The sequence below is a fragment of the Mya arenaria genome, chromosome 6, assembly GCF_026914265.1.
Source record: "Mya arenaria isolate MELC-2E11 chromosome 6, ASM2691426v1".
In the NCBI taxonomy this organism is placed as follows: domain Eukaryota; kingdom Metazoa; phylum Mollusca; class Bivalvia; order Myida; family Myidae; genus Mya; species Mya arenaria.
Window position 1 is genome coordinate 29,865,995 of NC_069127.1, and position 11,819 is coordinate 29,877,813.

At 35.1% G+C, this 11,819-nt stretch overlaps 1 long non-coding RNA gene across 2 annotated transcripts; it reads left to right on the forward strand.

Annotated features, from left to right (window-relative positions):
• Positions 1–2,960: 2,960 nt before the first annotated feature.
• On the forward strand, positions 2,961–10,911 carry LOC128236809 (uncharacterized). Of its 2 annotated transcripts, none has more exons than XR_008261440.1 (6): positions 2,961–3,158; positions 4,010–4,085; positions 4,646–4,722; positions 4,962–5,217; positions 6,812–6,940; positions 8,532–10,911. It is a non-coding gene; the product is annotated as an uncharacterized LOC128236809 (long non-coding RNA). The 2 variants fall into 2 exon arrangements; XR_008261439.1 differs by having other exon boundaries at positions 4,977–5,217.
• The last annotated feature ends 908 nt before the right edge of the window (positions 10,912–11,819 follow it).

The following is an 11,819-nucleotide window of genomic DNA, read 5'->3' on the forward strand; positions in this document are numbered from 1 at the left end:
CCCCCCCCTAAAAAAATGTGTATAGTACACAGATGCACAGCAGGGAATCATTATGCCAAACATTCCATAAACTAGGCCTTTAACATGTGTTTCTTTGTTGGCTGCATTTCATCTCTTAATAAACTTCTCGTCTGGTATTGTATGTGTTGTTATTTTTAGCTAAACACGTCATCATTAAACAAATTTTGAGAAGATTTAATAAGTATCAAGGGAGGGAACTCTTTCTCAGCGCCGAATTTTTATTTGTCCGCCCTTCTTTATTTAAAATGATTGAGTATACAACAGTGCATGTATGGACTAAGTTACATGTACATGATATTAAATTATTCAAGTCAAATGAGACCCGATTTAACAACTTGAAACCTAATTGAAATATCTTTTACAGTATTGTTTTGTATCAAACTATACTGATTTTGTTTGAACTTAATAAATATTAAAAACATTTTTTTGTTATGTTTAATTCTTTAATGACTATTTCAGTGTTTGTGAATACCCAGTAAAGGTATTGAGTATGGTCCAAATGTGAATTGGTTACCCTACAGGACAGGTGTTTGCGTACAACCACTACCTAGCGAGGAAAGTTACTTCATTTTAAGACGCCCGACATGGACCTTGTAGTGGCACTCTTATTCAAAATCAATACACATGTACAACCATCATAAATTTGGACTGATACCAAAATTGTAACCGTGCATTTACTAGGTGAAAACGCCCCAAAAATAGATTGGTGGGTGCTAAAAGATTGACTGTGATCTACTGTGGTCTCATAAGGTAGAAAGACCGAGTTTTCTGCACCTTTCTTTCCAATTAAGCTCGGTATCCATCATAAGAACCATTTCTTTCGACATTTATTCATCGTTTTTGGTATATTAAAATAATAGTATTAATTGTGGTAAATCTTATTATTTGGGAGTAATTGTGTCTACCAAAGCATGGAAAAATACAAGAGATTACACTTATCAACGCTCTACCCAATGCGAGGACATATGGGGGACCTAAAGCAACTGTGCACCAGATGATCAATTTGCAAGAAAAAAAGAAAATTGTCGAAAACTGTCATAAACTTGGTATAAATGTGTACAATGCATTGAAACTTACTAACTGAAGTACCACATAGTTTACAAATTATTTAAGTTTAGCAGTTATGGGGGTTTAGTTGTATAATCAATCAAACTGGCCAAGCAATACAAAACATACCTGCCAAAGCAACATTTGGGAAGACATTATGTGTATTATCAATTGGCTTTCCAATACATGTGACATGTGTATGTGCGCGCGACAAACTATCATATGTCAGCGTACGTACGAGATACTTCAGTCGTGCGCACGAGATACTATGCCGTGTGCACGAGCTACGAGATTATTAATAAAGTCGTGCGCTCGACATAATTAGCCAATCAGAATACACTTTACATACATGAGTATTGATTGAGAATGGCTAATAGCGGAAAAACGGTGGCCGAATCAGGCCTTCATTGTAATCATCAAATCTCTGTGACGGCTAAGGTAAGTCAATCGTAAATATTTTACTTGACAAATACACAGAAATATTCGACATCTTCTCTATCAACCTGCTCCCTATTTCCTATGCACATGTACTTACATGTTGGTTGTGTTGGCAAAGTGTCAACAATATTACTTTTCTGAAACGGTGAAGTGGGGATTATAACGTAAGTAGTGCTTTTTTCCCTATAGTAAAGTGCACACATAAACACTGATAAATTGGCCTGGTTAATTTATTTTTTAATAAAATGGACCGCTGTTTTGGGCCGAAGGGTACTTGGGCCGTCGTTTAATTTGGTCCGCATTCTCACATTAGAAATCATCGCCTGTTTACATTGTTGGATACAGAGAGGCACACAGACAATTTTGTTATAATTTATGGAATAACAGCGCCATCAGATTTCCAGGACAGCAGAGAAATTAAAAAGGAAATAATAAAACACAAGAAGGTGAAAGCAATACACGCTTATCCCTTATCAAGAGGTGGAATTGGAGTTCACACAGAGAACCAAGCTGACAAGGAAAAACTGCTTCAAAGGTGGCCAGAGGGCTCATTCAAAACAAATACAGATTCATTGAATGTTCATGAAAACAAACCTAAACCATTAATTGTGTGTCTTCAAAAATGTACCAACGATCATACAAGTAGACTCAGTTGGTAAAGGGGTTAAAACACCGAAACAGGTGTAGCAGCAAACTTCATGCGCCTGAGATACAGAGATACACATAAATCCTTGCCAGTTGTCATTGTACAGTGTGAGTCTTTTGAAGACCAACAAACACTTTTTTTCAAAGTAAGTTAACCGTGAGTCTGAAAGAAGACAATTTTGGTACAGACATACAGAAACAAGAGGAATATTCCTACAAGGTGCTTCCAATGCCGAGAATTTGGACACATAGCTGCAATCTGTAAAAAAAGTCAACTTCTGTGAAAACTGTGCCGAACCCCATGAAAGGAAATGCAAAAACAAACAATAGTGTAAAAACTGTTCTGGGGGTCACAAATCCAGATATATAGTCAGTGACCAGCATTTTTTAACCTGCTTGAAAGATTAAAAAGAAGAGATTAAAATAATAAATACTGTAACAAATAAACAATAACTAATTATGTAAACTTCAGCTATCCGTGTAAGTGTCACTAAATTAACAAGTATCAAGTGTATAAGTACATAGCGAATTAATTAGTACCATGCGATGACAACGGTGAATTAATTCGTCAAAAGTACAAGGAGACCATAGGCAACAACCAAGCCATTCGGCATAGCCGAAAAACTAGACGAACAACAACAACAAAACCTCCATAACAGTGGAGTAACAAAATTTTTAATTTTTTTAAAGTAACAAGAGTACAAGTACATAGAATAAAGCACAAAGATGATATCGGCAAAAATATTCGATAAAGTACATCGAGACCATAGGCGACGACGACGCCATAATTCGACAAACAACAACAACAACCTCCACAAGTTAACATATTAAAAAGTATAAAAACAAGTTAACAAGTTAACATATTTCTCGTTGAATTGACACTGTTTAATGTAAAACTCTTGTACATCGTATGTACAAGTTATGAAATCAACAACAAAATTGACTTGACATTCTATAAATAAATAGCCGTCTAAACATTTGCATTCAATCTACACAGTATGCGGATGGTAAGATAGTTCGGATAAACGATCGAATTCCATAGATTTTTTTTGTGTGTATGCTGTAAAGAGTGTAGCTTATACATGAATTAAAACTGTCTAGTATGTGATCGTTTTTATATTCATAAAATGCATCCTTAATGCAACATTTATACAGTATTTATGGAGTCGAGTCCAAGTACATGTAATGCATCCATACAATATTTTCCCAGAGTTAGCATAGATTAACATCCTGAAACCATACCTATATCTACATCAACATTAAGGATAATGTCTGTTTTGCAATTCACCGTTTTCTTTCTGCATACAACATACACTGTCTGTATATAACAATTTTTTTATTGGTTACTGCCCTATATATATATACTATTCCTTGTAAACTGGTAATCATGAATGTTAATACAAATGAAGAATTAGGATATGAATCCTTCTGATGATGGTAACATTTGTAAAGGTAAAGGTAAACTTTATTTAACGTCGCATATAATCAACAACAAAAAGTTAGCGAGGTAAAGCTTTCGTGAGACGATACCTACCTGCGTAACCTAAGTTACTTTTACCCCAAGCATTTACCCGGTACCCATTTACAGTTGGGTGGACTGAAGCCAATTGGATTCAGGAATTTCTAAGCCACTGTTTACTTTGGTGAGTGTTTATGTGTAGTGCAGATCAAGATCACAGGAAATTAGCTGAGATTGTGGTCTAGATGATATAAATTTAAGCCTTTTTAAGACCAAAATCTGACAGAAACAATTGTTCAACACCAGACCCGCTAAAGTGGGGCAGAAGAAATGTTTTTATAGTATACTCGTATTTCAAAATTCTAACATATAAACATTGCATTTGCTTCTACTTTCTAGCAACCATTAAAGCCATTTCTGTGGGAACGTGGTACAGTCCAAGATGGAATGGACAGAATGGATGATTGCAGATAAGGTAAATTTTTACTTCATACCTGTTTCTATTTTGTTTGTTTTACATTACCGTATGCTCACCGAAAACACTTATAAATGGAGTTTTTTTTGCTTCATTATTAAATCCCTGCAAGACTTTTATGCAAGCTGGGTTTAAAGATTGGGTTTTAAAATGAATAAACAGTTAAGTTGAGCACCCGGCATAATAAATTACGCCTAAAATACAACATTTCGGACTAAATATAGTTATTAAAGGATGTTCTTAAATATTTTTGACATTTAGAAAATACAACTTTAACTTTCAAATGAATGTTTGAAAATCGTTCCAAAGGCTTGTACCTTTAATGAAAGAAAGCCTCACTTTTCAGTCCAAAGTAGAAATGGAGGGATTTTTAAAAAATCAACAACATTAATTTGATCAATGAAAAAGCACGGCCAAACGCCAACAGGCTAACCCATCATTTGAAACTGGTATGCCAAAGATGTGTCTGTTGTATAGGCTATTTATAAGGGCTTCAATGATTGTATGTTTGGGTAAGGGTTGTGCATTTATTATTTATCCTTTCTTATTATTTTAAACAGGATGGAAATGATGAAGAACCAATCAGCCAGCTGGTCTACTGTACACCCTAGCTGAACTTGGTGTGCGCCAACATGCGGTAATTTGTTAGTATTTCAAGATTTTATTATGGAAAATAGAATCCAAACTGAAGCATAATATGTGTAATTTTGGTCATATAAGCTCATTGATACTGTTTGCTCCATTTCTAAATGAATTTCATGCCGTTTGTCAATCGTTTCCGGCTGCAGCTTTGAGATAATATCTTTTTCTAATAAAACTGCTGACTTGTATTGGTCTTTGGTGACAGTTTGGTCTGTATTGAAAATCTATTTTCAGATTTTCTCTTTTAAGCGAACTCTCCCCTCCTGCCAAGCAAAACCATGGTGGAGTGTGAGATTGTGATTGAAAGATGAATGGGCGGTTGCCGATGGTGTTGCTGTGGACCACAGATTGTGTGAAATATTGTAACTAGTCTGTCCAGGGTGTGGGAGAGGTTACCCATCCTGCCAAACACCACCATGGCTGAGTGAGAGTTGCGACTAAAACCATGGATGGGAAGGGCTGTACCCTTTCCATGAAACAACATGGCTTGGTGAGAGAATGTTACTAAAATCTGCTTAATTTACAGGTGCACCTGAATGTTATTAAGATGTGCACATCTACATTCATACATGCTGGTCTAAATATAGAGCCACACCTTTCTTTTAAAAGCATAAAATGGAGGCGCACCTCTTTCATAAATACAACTGCACCTCTATATCATAAATGAAGGTGCACCTCTATATTTAGACTGACATTTCTCCCACCTCTGATAAGTAGATCTAATAATTTGACCATGCTAGAAATTTTTATCTTGCCCACGGGCGAAGATAAAATGCCCGTATGGAACTCCTTTTTAATGGTCACCACATTGTAATTACCTCCCTTGTTGAAGACTGTCGTCTGTAGCATCATGGAAACCTTGTCTTGTGGCAATATTTAGAACGCTAATTAATTATTTCTCGCTTCAAATGTCACCATAAAAAAGTTTTCACACGCTTTTCAAGAAATAATGCTTCACTCTTCTTAGAACTATTTAAAGACCGATTTGACTTTTAACATAATCTGAATCACTGCGCGCATATCCATGACAACCACGAATTATCGCATATCCATATTACGCAATTATTTTTAATAAGCACAAAAGAGTTCCAGCAAAAAAACATTTTAGGTGGGAGAAAAAGCATCTACCATAGCCGCTCGTGTAAGATAGGTTCATCCCGACCCTCGGTAAACCTCGTTTCCGCAACACCCTACGCTCGGGTTGGAATGAATCTATCTTACACTTTCGGCCATGGAAGATACTTTTAGTCTTTTCTTAGACCTGCACCTTAAATGGTTTATTTTTTCAACTTACATCGCAGTTAAGCGACTTTTCATCAAAAAAGTAAGTCAAACTGTACTGGCTTGCTCAGACTCAATATCATGGTCAAATATGTTAATAATAGCCATTGTGTCAAAATTCCTGCTTGTTAAGTTAATTAATTAAAAAAAATCTAAAGAGATGACTCAGACACCATTGCCGACAGAAATAATGTAAATGTTATTCAAATTATGTAATCTGATGCCTCCCCCCCCCCCCCCCCCCCCCACACACACACTCAAATCTGTGTGCGATAAGGCCCCAGTTTCTGGATAAACCTTAAGCATAACCAGCTTAAATATCTTAGTTCCAATAACTAAATTTCATTCTGAAACTTGATTTTATCATTTTCTAATGAAACTGCTGAATTGTATTGGTCTTTGGTCTGTCTTGTGCATCTATTTGCGTATTTTGTTTGCTCTTTTAAGCAAACATTACATTAATTGCAAATTCTATAAGCAATAAAACAAAGCTTTCTACACATATGATGCAGAATGATGTTTTATTTAGTGTGATTTTCAGCTTATGGATAAGAAAAACATCTACATGTACTTCAACAATCACAGGCAACCCAATGAGATCGCTATTTTAAAGAAATATTGCTTCCTTTCATTAATTCATTAATTCATACTATCAATCATGTAAAAAAAAACTTTTCTGAAGGCAAAATAAATAAATGAGCCAGTTTCATTGAGATTAGAGCCGTTTCCCTTCATGCATTAAAAAGAAACCTAAATACACTCAAAATGCCTTAAAAACACTAATTTATTGTTTATTTCTATAGCAAGCCTGGTTGTTGAAGCCACAGAGGTATTCTTAAGGACAAGAACCAGCGATGGTCAAAACGTGGTCTTGTATGGAATTCCATACCGGTTCTCGGCAAGGATTTCCGAGAAAGGAATACCATATCCAAGTAAGAAGAAATTCTAAGCATATCTGATTTCAATGCTTTCAAAATGCATCTGGGTACTCAATTAGTTGAGATTAACCTTTGAGTTGTTGAAAACTGATTGCAAAATGTACATAAGACTATATATTTCATAAATTTTGTCCTGAAAATCTTTGAATTCATGAACTTTTCTGCATATTTATCACAATTATGATTACCTAAAAGGTTGTGTATGTCCCGAATGAGTGTTTACAGGCATTTTTCATACTGTACAATAGTTGAAGCAGATAGTTGTAATACAGTATTCTGTGTAAAACATTGCTTTTGTGACTTGCTTGCGGATTATGATGTGCCAATAAGCTGCAGTTAGTTGCGGCTTTCCCCTCCGGCAGAAGTCCTGCAATCTGAGTCCAGGAGATGCAGCTCTGAATCCAACATTTCAGAAGAATGAAGATGTTAGTCAACTCTGTAGTACTTGTTTGTGTGTAAATGATTCAAAAGAGTGAGATTTATAGCAAATTAGTTATAATTAAGCAACTTATAGACAATGGTAAAGTGCTGTACTCTTAGATTTATGCCAAATCTAGCCTTCAAAACAGATACTTAAAGTAAAAAAATAATAAAAAAATTGGGCATAATAATGCTATCTCTGCATTTTCTACATCATGTAGCCACCTCACATATGAAAACACTAGCAGTTGTCATGAATCTCAGTTTTGGTGTGTTTTTTGCTATTTCCTTTGTTGCGCCATTTGTCCCTGAAGCAAACAATTTGGCATATAGTGGTGTTTAGACTGTCTATAAACACATAATCGCTTATTAATTATTTTTTTTGGTAAACTGAACAGTTCTGTTACGGTACGTATGTTAAGAAGAGGACCAGGAAAGTATAAATTTGAAGCAATTCAGTTGGCTCTATGTCATTTTTTATATAAAACACTAAGCCGATAAAGTGGAAAAATCTTATTTTGCTTAGAAAAAATCTTAAAGAGTAGGCAGGCCATTATGTGGTGCTGTTTTATAGACACCATTGAAAGCTACAAGGAAAACATTACCTGGTCAGATTATTCTAATGCATAAGGAAATAATGGCTCATCAAAGGTTGGGGGCTTACCATTTGATGGAAATGGCTATATCTGCTTTTTATGAAAATACCCCAGGTGCTAATACTCGTCTCATTCTTTAAGTGTTTAATATATCATTGCCAAACTTTCAGTATATGTTGCATATAGCCTAAAATCGAACTATAGGAGTTTTGAAGTCTGGTTTTGCAAAAATATTACTTAAATAGACCACAGTTATCTGCCCCCATTGACCAAGATGCGGATATTAATACAGAAAAAAAGTGCTATAAATATGTGTTCAAGTATCAATATTTTATTAAAGTTGAATGAAAGAGAAGAAACAGGTGGTCTTTTTGGGACTGTTTTGAAGTGAAAAGCCAGGTTAGTGTCTATATGAAACATATAGTAAAAATAACTGTGGTCTTAGGCCATATTTACATATTTTTAACAAAGCTGATGTCATTTGTAAGTGTGAAAGCCTCTTTATCTGTGTCAATGTGAACAAATTAACCCTTTGGGTATTACTTCATTTTGGTGTTAATCTGTTTCAGATTGGGATCGATCACTTCAGTACCATATTCACCAGTAACATTTTATCCAGGATACCAGAGTGGCATCTAGGATTGATCACTTCAGAACCATATTCACCAGTAACGTTTTATCCAGGATACCAGAGTGGCATCTAGGATCGATCACTTCAGAACCATATTCACCAGTAACGTTTTATCCAGGATACCAGAGTGGCATCTGGGATTGATCACTAACACTTCAGTACCGTATTCAGCAGTTACATTTTATCCAGGATACCAGAGTGGGTTTGATCATTTAAGTACCGAAATCATCAGTAACATTTTATCTAGGATATCAGAGTGGCATCTGGGATTGATCACTTCAGAACCATATTCACCAGTAACGTTTTATCCAGGATACCAGAGTGGCATCTAGGATTGATCACTTCAGAACCATATTCACCAGTAACGTTTTATCCAGGATACCAGAGTGGCATCTGGGATTGATCACTTCAGAACCATATTCACCAGTAACGTTTTATCCCGGATACCAGAGTGGCATCTGGGATTGACCACTTCAGAACCATATTCACCAGTAACGTTTTATCCAGGATACCAGAGTGGCATCTGGGATTGACCACTTCAGAACCATATTCACCAGTAACGTTTTATCCAGGATACCAGAGTGGCATCTGGGATTGATCACTTCAGAACCATATTCACCAGTAACGTTTTATCCCGGATACCAGAGTGGCATCTGGGATTGATCACTTCAGGACCGTATTCCCCAGTAAGGTTTTATCCAGGATACCAGAGAATGGATCTGGGATCGATGACTTAAGTACCGTAATCAACAAGAACGTTTAAGCTAGGAGACAACAATTACATATGCACCACAAAGTGTTCTCAAAAGAGCATCATAAACTGTAATAAATATCTTCTTAATTTTAATTAATAAGTGAAATTGGTTAAATTTTATAAAAAAAAAACTTCATTTAAACGCTAGCATTGTTTTATTGAAAGTGTTTGGAAGAAGATCTTTACTTCCTTTACTGCACAAATCTTCAGTCTGCAGTTATGCTTATTTATTATAAATTATTGAAAACAAGTTTTTAAACATCAGGCACAAAATTGTATTTGTCAGTACATTGTATTGTAGAATTACCATGTCATGATTTTGTACCATATCTTCATTAGCTGATAAACCAGGTCCTGATTACATTATATTTCCAATTTTCAAAGATATATGTTAAGTTTGTATATTGGCACAAAAAAATCAAGTTATTGAATGTTCCTTTTTGAGAGAGTCCTATAAAATAATGTGAAAGTGCTGTATATAATGCTGGAACTCACATGAGTTAGCCAGTATAAGTTCTGTACAATTAAGTGTATATGCACACAACAGTTCATCTTGCATTGCTTTCTCAAAGGATATAGTATTAAGCTGAATGAGCCCATGTAATCATAATTATAGTGCAATCTTGTTCTGATTATGTTGTGAACTGTTTAACTGCTATATATATAGTGAATATATTACAATCTTACAACATATATATTTTGTATATTAATACAATCACTTATGTTTCATGGATTAATATGCTTATTTTTTTTAATGTTATAGATGTATTGTGTCCAATTTTAATAATTCAGTTTAAAGTCTCATAATTAAATATGTTTACTAATTGCATACATTGTTATATTCAATGATTGAATGGCGTTAACAATGTCAACTACAGGGGATTTATATTCATTTCAAACTGCTGAGGGGGTCAAACCATTTTTCTGGGTTATTTGCAGAAGCTTAAAAATCTAAAATATTCACAATGCTGTTTCACATATTAAAATAGTTAAGTACAGGTTGATTGTCAAATAATTGCAGTCTGTGATGACTAATTTTAAGTAAACTCAATCTGTTTTATTTACCTTGTTATGTTTAAAGCTGCACTCCAACAGATTTACCATTTTTACAACTTTTTTTTTATTTTTTGTCTTGGAAAGAGCACATTTTTGTGTAGATATCTGCAAACCATTGATATAAGTTTGCTGACAAAAAATCAGATCGGAGAGTTTCATATTTCCGTTCGAAAATTAATGTTTTATGGCTTAAACTGTTACTAAGGGTTTAAGAAAAATGCATAAAACATCATTTTTTAAACTTAAATATAAAAATTTGCGATGTATTTTTTTGTCAGCATTCTTGTATAACTGGTTTCCATGGATTCTCGCAAAAATTGGCTAATTCCAAGACAAAAAATAAAAAAGTTGTCAAAACCTTCAATCTGTGAGAGTGCCGCTTTAAAGAAGGAATCATTATTCTGTACTATTACATGCTTGTATGATATTTAGTATTGTGATAATTAGTATATTTATTGTGTTTGTATTTATGATTTTTTTTTCAACCATTAAAATATTCAATTTCTTTTGCATTGCCTTTACCTTAAATGTGTTGCACCTACATGTTGTAAATGATCTAATTATACCCCCACCCCCCCAACCTTCGAAGAATACATATTGCTTTGTACATGTCTGTCAGTCGGTAGGACAGCCGGTCGGTCCTTCGGTAGACCAAAGCTTGTCTAAGTAATAACTGGACAATTCCTGGATCTATTGTCATCAAACTTGACTTGAGTAATGGGCCTGGCCTGTAGATGAGCCCTATCGATTTTAGGTCAGGGTCACACTGACCTTTAAGGCAAAAAAGGTTGTCAAAGATTGTCCAAGTGCTAAACATTAAGACTGGGCCTGACCAGTAGATGACCCCTATTGATTTTAGGGATCATCGGGTCAAAGGTCACAGTGACCTTCATTGCTAAAAGGTTGTCCGAGTGATAACTCGACAATGCCTGCACTCTTGGCCCTCAAGGTTGGATATGACAAATAGATGACGCCTATTGCTTTTAGGGGTCATCTGCGTCTAGGTCACAGTGACATTTGTACAACTGAACACAAGCACGCGACATTATTACGTCATTGAGTGACATAATATAACTTTGATTGACGACCCGACCAATTAGTGGCATTTAAAGTCATATTAATAGGAATCAATATTCTCACATATTTTAATGTTTTACGGTATGACGCACCCCTGTACATAATGCGAACACTTAACCTCAAGGCTATCAAGACGGCCTAAGGTTAAGGGCCTTGGCTGGTTTTCAATATTGGTCTTTATTGGATCTAAGAACGATGTAGCTAATCGGATACATGGTTATAAATAACTGACCAATAGACAGAAAGAAGTCAATGATATATGGCCATAAGATTAAGTTGAATATTGAATACCACTCCTGACCGGAAAAGCCTTCATTAAAAGCAAATCATGGGGTAGCC